We start from the raw sequence: 11,291 nt of genomic DNA, 5'->3' as shown, positions 1-11,291 counted from the left end.
TGATGTTCTTGATGTCATCCCACAACTCTTCTGGTCTTCGGTCTTTAGTGTTTAATGTATCAAATCTGTTCTTCAGATGATCTCTGAATTCAGGTAGGATTCAAGTTCTTTTTTTGGCTCTCGTGGACTTGTTTTCATTTTCTTCAGCTTTATTTTGGGTAGCCAGTGTCTATGTTGCCCATCCCTGTCAACTCTGTGTACTGAGGGGGTAGGAGTGATCCTTGCTGTAAAGATTTGCTTGCTTTTTTAAGCTACTACATCCATAAGTATAGGGAAAAATTCATCAAATTGTAGTGGGTTACTCTTTTTTTTCCTCCTCTTCTTTTTTCTTCTAGTCAAATTCTGATCATCCAGCCATCAAAGCCAGGTCAAGTGGGTACTATCTGCAAGTATGGGTGGTCTTGTGCATCTCCCCTCACCTCATATGAGTTGGGCGCTTCACTGTCCCCTCTAGTCCTCTGTGGCCATGTCATTGCCTCTGGGCCCAGGAGTCCCTGGTTCTTGCTGTACTGCTGGCCATCCAGGTATCCACCCGGGTTCACAGGAGTCTATTGAATGTGGTCAGACTTAGCTCCCAACTTTACTACTGTTTTCCCCTCCTCTTCCTTTTATCAGTGACCAATGTGGTCACCAGCCAGACCACATGCCTGCTCATGTATTCCCCTTGAGTCTCAATCTTGAAAGGGAGTTTGCGCTGAGAGGACCTTACCATTTGGAAAGGCAGTTTTTTTGGATGTTGCCACTCAAAGATAAATGAGGTACTCATTAAGAAAACCAAGTATGATGATTGATAAATTGTCTCTGTTTTCTGCGTTAACATGCATACTAGTTAATCTGTTCTGTTTTGTTTTGTGGCTATACAAACCCTTTTTTAAGAGGCCATGAGATGGTAAAAAATGAAAAACTCTAATCCCATCCAGTGCCACTAATTTGTTCTTGTTAAATGCCATAGTGTTGGTTGGCAGTTCAAACTCACCAGTCACCCCTTGGAAGCCCTCTGCAGGGTTGCTATGAGTTAGAACTAACTTGACAGCATGTAACAACAACAACAACAACTGTATTTTTTTGAGTCCTGGTGTGGCACTCTAGGAAAAGCACTGTACAGCTAACTGCAAGATTGGAGATTCAAACCCATTAGCCACTCCTCAGATACCCTATGTTGTCATTATTGTTGGGTGCCATCGAGTCAATACCGACTCACAGTGACCCTATGCACAACAGAATGAAACACTACCCTGTCCTGCGCCAACCTCACAATCGTTGCTACATTTGAACCCATTGCTGCTGCCATTGTGCCAATGCATCTTGTTAGGGGTCTTCCTCTTTTTCTCCAGCACTCTACTTTACTAAATGTGATTTCCTTCTCCAGAGACTAGTCCCTTTTGACAATATGTCCAAAGTATGATAATATGTCTGGCCATTCTGGCTTTGAAGGAGCACTCTGGCTGTACTTCTTCCAACACAGGGTCCCTGTGAGTCAGAACTGACTTCATGGCACTTAACAACAAGAACAACTATAGTTTTGTAACCTAAAAGAGGGTAGACTATTTCCATGTCATTAAATATTTTTGTTGTTTTTAGCTACTGTCAAGTCAGCTCCTGATTCATAGCAACCCCATGTACCACAGAGCAACATTCTATTGGTCCTGTGCCACCCCCAGGAATGGTTGTGGATCAGATCATTGTGACCCAGGGTTTTCACTGAATGATTGTCAGAAGTAGATCATCAGGCCCTTCTTCCTAGTCCTTTTAGTTTGGAAGCTCTGCTGAAGCCTGTGGAACACCATAGCAGCTACTGCCAAGTGACAGAGACACTTTTACAGTAGCTTTCCATGGATCAGTAGGCTATGGGTGGGTCTCCTGCAAATCTCTGCTTAGACAGGGCAAGGTTGAACCAATCATGATCTCATTGTTAAAAATTTGAGTTGAGAAATAAGTATTCAAAACAGTTTCCAATGTATTCACAGCTGAAAGTTGTGAAAAATCATTAATAGGCCAGTTGAGGTTCTAAGGAAACAGGAAGTATTGAGTAAGATATGCTATGAAGCTGATTCAAATATATAAATTAAAGAATAACATTTTAGGGGTTTGGAGTCAGATGAAAGGTTGAGCCTTGATAATTGTACTTAGCAACTACGTGACTTGAATCAATTACTTAACATTCTGAGTCATAGTTTTCTCATCAGTAACACGTCGATAATAACACAGTGAAACCTGTGAGAGCCGTAACTCCATGGGACTGTCTTATTTTTGCAGGCCTTGAAAGTTTTCTGCTTTTTACAAGGAGCAACTTACCACCTTTAAATCACACTCTATTTGTGGAAAATACTTGGGTTTTTCTTCTTTGATAGATTTCCACCTTATAAAGGTTCCAACTTTCACAGGTCTTGCTGTATACCTACGGAGCTCTGGTAGTATAGTGGTTATGAGTCAGGCTGTTAATCTCATGGTCAGCAGTTCGAAACCACCAGCAGTTCCATGGAAGAAAGCTGAGGCTTTCTGTTCCAGTAAAGATTTTTAGCCTCAGAAACCCTATACAGGGTCTCTACGAGTCAGAATCGACTCCATGGCACATAACCACCACCAACACCATCACTGTCAAGTTGCTGAAGAATGTATTGCGGTAATATACATGAGGGTCATAGAAGTTTCTGATTGCATGGGAGTACTAACTACATGTAATTATTGTTACAGAAATTTCTTCCCAAATGTACCTCACACACAGACATACCTCATTTTATTGTGCTTTGCTTTATTGTGTGTTTGTTTTATCGATTGGAGGTTTGTGGCAACCTTGTGTTACTCAAGTCTTTAGGCTCCATTTTTCCGACATCATGTGTCTTTGTGTCACATTTTGGTAATTCTCACATTACTTCAAACTCTTTCATAATGCGATTGCACACTTAATAGATTATAAGTATACTGTAAACATAATTTTTTATACATACTGGGGACCAAAAATGTTAGGTGACTTTTATTTCAATATTAATTTTATTGCAGTGGTCTGGAACTGAACACATGCTATTTCTGAGGTATGTCCTTATTTGAATCATGGGGCATATTGTTGTTGTTAAGTGCCATCTAATTGGTTCTGACCCAATGTGACCCTGTATAGGGCTTCTGAGGAGTGGCTGGTGAGCTTGAATTGGCAACCTTGTGGTTCAAACTGATTTTGCAGTCCAGAGCATTAACCCACAGTGCCACACCAGGACTCAATTTATGAATATGTAACTAATGTTAGTGTATTGTGTCCCAGGGAATTGTCTAATATCACAGGTTGAAATTTTTATTGACCAAGTTACTGAAATAGCAGAGTCAGTTTTCTAAAGTATCCTCTACTTTTCAGGATATAAGGAGATGCTACCAAATGTCCTTGATTAATTTTGAGCTTATAAAACCTGAGCTATTTTTCTTTAGTCCCCAGCAGTCTTCAACAGTCGTAAGACTCAGAATAGAAAGGAGTATCATCAGTGAAATAACAGTTGGCAAGTGGATGGATTGCACTCTCATGGGATTTGAATTCTCTTACCTTTTTCTCTTAGAAAGGAAGTATCTAGAATTTTCTCTTGATGTAATGGTGCAAAGGGGGAAGGTGGGTAAATTCATTTTCAGTCCTGTCAACTCCTTCCTTTTCCCTTCCTCTCCCTGCCAGATAATTAAGGACTACGTGGCATGTATAAATAGCTTCAGCTGAGAACATCCTCATATCTTTGCCCCTCTCATCACTGAGCAAGGCCCATAACTGATGTTGCAATTAGAGTACTGATTTAGCTCTGAGAGACACATTGCAAATGATCCGCTGGAGAGAATGGTATTTATATCAGTACTGAGTGATGGGGACTTTGTCAACTGTACCTTTGGCAGATGGTTTGATGGAATGCTCCTGGGTTAAGCTACTTCTTGTTATAACTGATGATCCATGATGATGTGCTTTCTAAACCACACGTCTCACACAGAGCACCACAATGATAACTCAGGAAATACTCAGCCCAAAGTATAAGGATCAACAGAAAAGCTGTGGAGGTCACAGCATTTAGTAAACTACTGGGACACAAGTGATTTGGCATCATCTGTGTGAGCTGGAATTCACACTTCAGTACTACAAGTTTAATGGTCTGTTTTGATGTAAGATAAAAGAAGCCAACAATAGATGGTTGACTTTATTCATGTTTACCATAGACACATCAGCAACTTGAGGTGGTCTTTGTTCATTTCTTAGATGCTGTGAGTGCTTTAAGAGCATGACATATTCTCAGATCAATTAAGAAATGCAGAAACAGACATTCTAGTGTTGGTGACTGTGTGCCATCAAGTCAGTTCCTACTCACAGCGACCCTGTATAGGGTTTACGAGGCTGAAAATGTTTATGGGAGCAGAAAGCCTCATCTTTCTCCCACGTAGCTGCTGGTAGATTCTAACTGCTGATGTTGCGGTTAGCAGCCAGGCTCGTAATCCATGTACTACCAAGGCTCCATCCTAGTAGTGGCTTGATAATAGACTAGAATTAAAAATCAGATACATGTACAAGTGTCTATAACCAGCCCTCTCCCCCTCACACACACCTTTATCAATTAGAAACAGAGATAGGGAATTGGGTTCTTTCTCTTCCTGACTCAGCCCTTGATGGCAAGACAGTGGGATGATACAATCTTTTATTAGAAAGCTTCACCTTAGAAAATTGATCCATGCAACCCTTTTTCTTTCCCCAAGGGGTTATTCTTTTTTTACAAAACTTTTTCTTGTGAATTGAGTGAAGGTTTACAGAACAGATCATCAGTTTTACCTTTAGCACATCATACACCTGGTTGTACAATCCCCTTAGTGTGACAACGCCTCTTCCACTTCCTTCCTGTGGTTCCCATTGCCAGTCCTCCTTCATTCCCTAGCCTTCTGAGTTTTGTCCTTTGGGAAATGTTGCCCCTTTGATCTCGAGAGGTTGACCATTCTATGGTGTGTGTACCTCACTATGCCTCACTATAATGTTGTCTCCTCTCTATATCTATTTGTTTTTTGGCTGAAAATTGAGCCATGGACATGAGTTCATTCCCAGAGCTGAAGGTTGACCAAGGTTGACAGGGGTTCCACCAGTTTCTATGTGACCAGTAAGTTGGGTCTTTTTTAAACACATACAATCCTTTGTGAATAACTCTGTGAGTATAGCTTCATATTCTGATTGCTTCTCCCAAATGGATTACCTGCTCTAAACCTTCCTATCTAAAATCTTTCTATTGGCCATGCATATACATGGAGTCCAGACAGTGTTGCATCACAGCCAGAAAGGCATCACTCTGTACATCCCGAGTCCTCGGATGGGCACTAGAGCACTGCCCTTTCTTTCCTCCCCCCAAGGGTCACTGTTCTCAGAGCTCTTCCTTTTCTTTCTCTCTACTTCAGACTCAGGCGTTCAGCCCACTGGATTCATTCTGTTGGAGCTCCAGATTGTGTGTGTGTGGCAGGGGGCTAGTGAGGGAAGTTTTTACTCTTAAGAGAAGGGGTAAAATGCACTGGACTGCAAGGTTGGTTTGAATCTCAAGGTTGATGGCCAAACTCACCAGCCACTCCTTGAAAACCCATACAGTGTCATTATGAGTCAAAACCAACTCTGTGGCACTTAACAACAACAGCAGTCTAGCCTCAGAATGTAAGTCATCAAACTAACTTTTCTCTATTCTCCTAATAGTGTTGGCCTTCTTTTACATTGTAAGAACTTTGTGCTATTTTGCTTCTTTCTTCTCTTTTACCCTGTTATTGTCAAGTACCACAGAATCTGTTCTGACTCATAGCAACCTTGATTAGAATTTCTGGTGGATTTGAACCTCTGACCTTGTAGTTAGCAGTGTAGTGTTTATCCTACAGCACCACATCAGAACTCCCTCTTACCCTGGATCCTCTGGATTGTTCCCGCTTGTATGGCATACAATGAAGAGCATGAAAAACTCTGTGCTAGTTCCCACTCTCCCCATCACATCTCTCTAGTGATAGAAATATCAGATGTACTCCCTTGGGAGAACACAGGAAAAAAAGCAGGAAATCAGTATCTGATTAAGAATATGTAGCAAGAAAATATAAATATAACCAGAACTCATAAAACTCAAAAATAAAAATAAACAATTAAACAGTGGACAAATGATATTTGTAAAAAGAGATGCTCAACATCATTTGTTATTGTTGTTGTTGTTAACTGCCATCAGGTCGGTTCAGACCCATAGCGACCCTGAATAGGGTTTCCAAGGAGCGACTGGTGAACTTGAATGGCTGACCTCGCAGTTTAAACGGCTTTGCAGTCTGGCGCATTAACCCACAGCACAACACCAGGTTTCCAATGCTGTTGTTGTTAAGTGGCATCCATTTGGTTCTGCCGTCCAGGATTTCTGAGGCTGTAAATCTTTAAGGGCGCAGAAAGCCTCATCTTTCTCCTGCAGAGTGGCTGGTTATTTCAAACTGCTGACCTTAAGGTTTGCAGCCCAATTTGTAACCACTACACTACCATTCGTCATTAGAGAAATGTAAATTAAAAAAACAAAACAATCGGATACCACATCACACATAGTATCTGTTGCTATTGAGTCAATTCCATGTCATAGCAACCCTATAGGACAGGGGAGACTTGCTTAATATGGATCCCAAGACTGTAATCTGTACTGTTACAGATTGCTACGTCTTTCTCCCACAGAGCAACTTAGGCTCAAACTGACAACCTTTTGGATAACAGTCAATTGCTTAACCACTGTACCATCAGTGCTCCTTACATACACAACAGAGTGGTTACAACCAGACAAACCGCCAGACAGAAAATATGACAATATCATATGCTGATGAGGATTTGGAGCAACTGAAACTCTCAAAGTCTCATTTATTGCTGGTAGCAATACAAGATGGTATGGTCCAAAAAACAGAAAACAACACATTCTGGTAAGGGTGTGGAGAGGTTATAACCCTCATACGCTGTTGGTGGGACTGTAAAATGGTGCAACCGTTGTGAAAAATGGTAGGGTGCTTCCTTTAAAAGTTGTCAATAGAAATACTACATGACCCAGCAATCCCTCTACTTGATACATGTTCTAGAGAAATAAGAGCTATGCCATGCACAGATACATGCATGCCCATGTTCATTGCAGCTCTACTCAGAATAGTGGAAAGATGGAAACAATTTAAATACTCAACAATTGAAGAATGGGTAAACAAACTCTAAACAAACACACAATGGAACTCAACATTAAAGAATAGTGATGAATCTGCAAAATACCTCATAACATGGATAAACCTGGAGGATATTATGTGAAATAAGTCAATCACAGAAGGACAAACATTATATGATACCACTATTGTAAAAGCCAAGGAAAGAATTTCATATTAAATTAAACATTCTCTGTTTGTTATCAGGATTGGGAGAGAGGAGGAAGGGTAAAATACTGACTAGAAGGTAAATTACATGTGTTAACTTGGGTGAAGGGGAAGGCAATATGCAATAAGTGAGAAGTCAGCAAAAAAAGGATGGAGGCAGAGGGAGAAACTGAGAGAAATGTAAAAGTTAAAGGTAACAGATGCAAATACTGTTTTATGCACAATGCTGAAATAACAGTGATTTGCAACTCACCAGCCACTCCTTGGAAACTCTATACAGGACCTCTATGAGTTAGAACCAACTTGATGGCACTTAACAACCACAACAACACCACTAGATGCATGCATAGACACACAGGCTAAACAGATGTGGGAGCGAGAGTGGGAGTATACCCATGAATATACATCGGTTTGGCAGAAGATGTTTGTATGTGGGTGTTAACCTTTAAAGCAAATATATCCATTAATACAGGGAGCAAAGTTATGAAAGTTTCTTAGCAATAACCAAACACCTTTAGGGAATGAGTCACTGGGCCCTGGGAGCTCAGGACCATGGTCTTCGGGGACACCAAGGGCATAACATAGTCTAAAAAAATTATTTTGGTGAGTAGTCACTGGGGTCTTAAAAGCTCATGAGCAGTTATCTAAGGTGCGACTATTGGTCTCTCCTTGTCCAAAGGATAGAGTAGTGAAGAAAACTGAAGACATATGGAAACCATTAGTCCAGTGAACTAATGGACCACACTCCTCATGACCCTGAGACCAGAAGAACTAGTTGATGCCAGGAAACCACTGCCAATTCTTCTGAAGGGATCACTCTAGAAGTTCTGGATAGAGTGGGAGGAAAATGTGGACTAAAACTCAAAATCATAGAAAGAAAACCAGGCTAACTGGTCAGAGAGAGACTGGTATAACACCCAAGACGCTGGCCCTTAGTCACCCATCTATTCTGGAAATGAACTTATTTTGTGGCTCAATTTTCAGCCAAACATTAGCCCTATAAGGGGAACAATAACACTAGCGAAATATGTACACTTTAGGATACTCAACATTTGAAATCAAAGGGCAGCATTTACCCAAGGACAAAGTTCAGAAGGATAAGGAAAGAGGAGGAATGAAACCAGGAAATACAGACAGGAAGTGGGAGAAGTGATGTTACATTGTGAGGATCACAATCAATGACCTAAAACAAAGTGTGTATGAACTATTGATTGGAAAACTTATCTGCTCTGCACACCTCCAACCAATTAATAATTAAAAATAATGGCAGGCCACTTTGGAAAAGAGTTTGGCAGCTTGTAAAATGCTAAATAGACTTACCCTATGACCCAGTATTCCTACTCTTAGTTATTTATTCAAGTGACTTTAAACTTTATGTTCACACAAAAATCTGTACCCAAATGTTTACAACAGCTTTACTTAGGAGCACCAAAAGCTGGAAACAACCCAAATGTTGTTCACCTGGTGAATGAATAAACAAACGGTGGTACATCCAATGAAATCCTACACAGCAATAAAAAACGAACACATTTATTCTGTATGCAATATCACATGCATCAACAACATGAATCCTGATGAATTATATTAAGTGAAAGACTCTAGACTCAAAGGGCCACATTCATTATATGATTACATTCATATAACATTTTGAAAAAGACAAAATTATAGGAACAGAAACCAGGTTGTTGTTTCCAAGGACTGAAGGGAAGAAGAGAAGCTGACCACAAAGGACCATAAAAAAAGCTTTGGAAAAATTGATACGCTCTAGGTCTTCATTGTGGTGGTGATTGCAGGACTTGAATTTGTCATAATTTATAGACTTGTATACCCCAAAATTTCTTTTACTGTAAGAAAACACCACCACAATTTTTTTTTTTTTCAAAAAGGAGTGCTGATAAAAAAAGATTTTATAAAAGATAAATGTTACCAACAATGTCAAAAGGTGCTTCTTTAAGAAAATTAGCAGAGGGATCTCTGGAAATTTTCATCAGGGTTGACAGAAAAGGAAGATGGAAAGATGGCAGGGCATATGAGGTTTAGAACTGCAGAGGGAATGAGTCAGGTTCTAAGGGCTGGGAAGGTAACAGCCATCAGAAAGGTTAAGGGAACTGAGATCAGTTTCCCTGGTGACAAGGAGGTATTGGGGTAATTTACAAGCAGCCTTTGCGTTTCCCTGGTACTTGATAGTTTGATTGCAGTGCCATTTAGCACGAGTGAACAACTTTAATGATCTGTAGCACTTTATAATGGGATTGTGTCTGTGAAGTTAATGTTTTGGCAAGCAGGAAGGTCTCTAAAAGGCAGAGCTCTTGAAGCACCTGTAGAATAAAGATGGACTGAAGTGTATGTATGTGGCTGTATGGTTTGGGCAGGTTCTTTAACCTCTGAACTCCTATGTCCTCATCTATAGAATGGAGATAAGTGTAATTTATCTCATAGGGAGGATTTTGCAGGGAGGATTCAAATCAGACCCCATTTGTAAAGTGCCTGGCACTTGATGTAGTTCCTTACTCTTTTCCCCTCAACTCATCCCCTTTTTTGCATTTCCTGATTGAGGGCTGCAACTTCTAACATTGTAAAGATAATAATATTAAAAGCTAGCAATTTACAATGCTTACTGTATGCAAAGGAGAGCACAGGGGTTCCGTGGGATAAGCACTGCACTGTGAACCACAAGTCCACCAGCCGTTCAGCAGGAAAAAGATGAGGCTTTCTGCTCCCCCAAAAAGATTGAAAGCCTCGGAAACCCTGTACAGGGTTGCTACGAGTCGGAACCTACTTGACGTCATTTAACAACAAAAATAACACTTGCCAGGAATCCTAGTGTAGCACTGTAGGATGAGTACTGGGTTGCTAACCACAAGATTAGTGGTTCAAACTCACCAGCTGCTACTCTGAAACCCTTTACAGGATTGCTATGAGTCGGAACTGACACGATGATACTTAACAACAGCAACAACAACTATATGTCAGGAGTCCCTATGTTGTTGTTTTTAAATGCCATAGAGCTGGGTCTGACCATAACGCCCATTGTATATGGTTTCTGAGGAGCAACTGGAAGGTTTGAACTGTTGATTTTGTGGTTAGCTGTCCAATGTTTATCCTCCAGCGCTACACTAATACTCCTCAGAAACCTTATACAGGGTTGCTATGAATTGCATCTGACTTGACGGCTATTAACAACAACAATTGCTATATACCAGACTCTGTTGTCAGCTCTTCATTTAATCATCACAAATGATGAAGTAGTCATGTTGGTTCCAACTCATAGGGATTCACAATCATTGCTGCCATTGTGCTAATCCATCTTGTTGAGGGTCTTCCCTTTGTAGCTGACCCTCCACTTTACCAAGCATGATGCCCATCTCTAGGGACTGGTCCCTCCTGATAATATATCCGAAGTCTCACCATTTGGCTTCTAAGGAACATTCTGATTGTACTTCTATGAACACAGATTTGTTTGTTCTGGCTGTCAATGGTACTTTTAATATTTTTCTCCATCATCATAATGCAAATGCATCAAATCTTCTACCATCTTCCTTATTCACTGTCCAACTTTCACATGCAAATGAAGCTATTGAAAATATGATGGCTTGAGTTAGGTGTACCTTAGTCATCAAAGTGACATCTTTGCTCTTGAACACTTTAAAGAACTCTTGTGCAGCAGATTTGCTTTATGCAAAATGTCCTTTGATTTCTTGACTGTTGCTACCATGAGTGTTGATAGTGGATCCAAGCAAACTGAAGTCTTTGACAATTTCAATCTTTTCTCCATTTATCATGATGTTATTACTGGTCCAGTTGCAAGGAGTTTTGTTTTCTTTACATCCATACCAAAGACTGTGGTCATTGATCTTCATCAGTAAGTATTTTAAGTCCTCTTCACTTTCAGCAAGCAAAGTTGTATCATCTGCATATTGCAGGTTGTTAATGAGTCTTCCTCCAAT

The sequence above is a fragment of the Chrysochloris asiatica genome, unplaced genomic scaffold (genome assembly GCF_000296735.1).
Source record: "Chrysochloris asiatica unplaced genomic scaffold, ChrAsi1.0 scaffold00174, whole genome shotgun sequence".
Lineage (NCBI taxonomy): Eukaryota > Metazoa > Chordata > Mammalia > Afrosoricida > Chrysochloridae > Chrysochloris > Chrysochloris asiatica.
The sequence above is the reverse complement of the archived record's forward strand: the minus strand, read 5'-3'. Positions refer to the sequence as shown.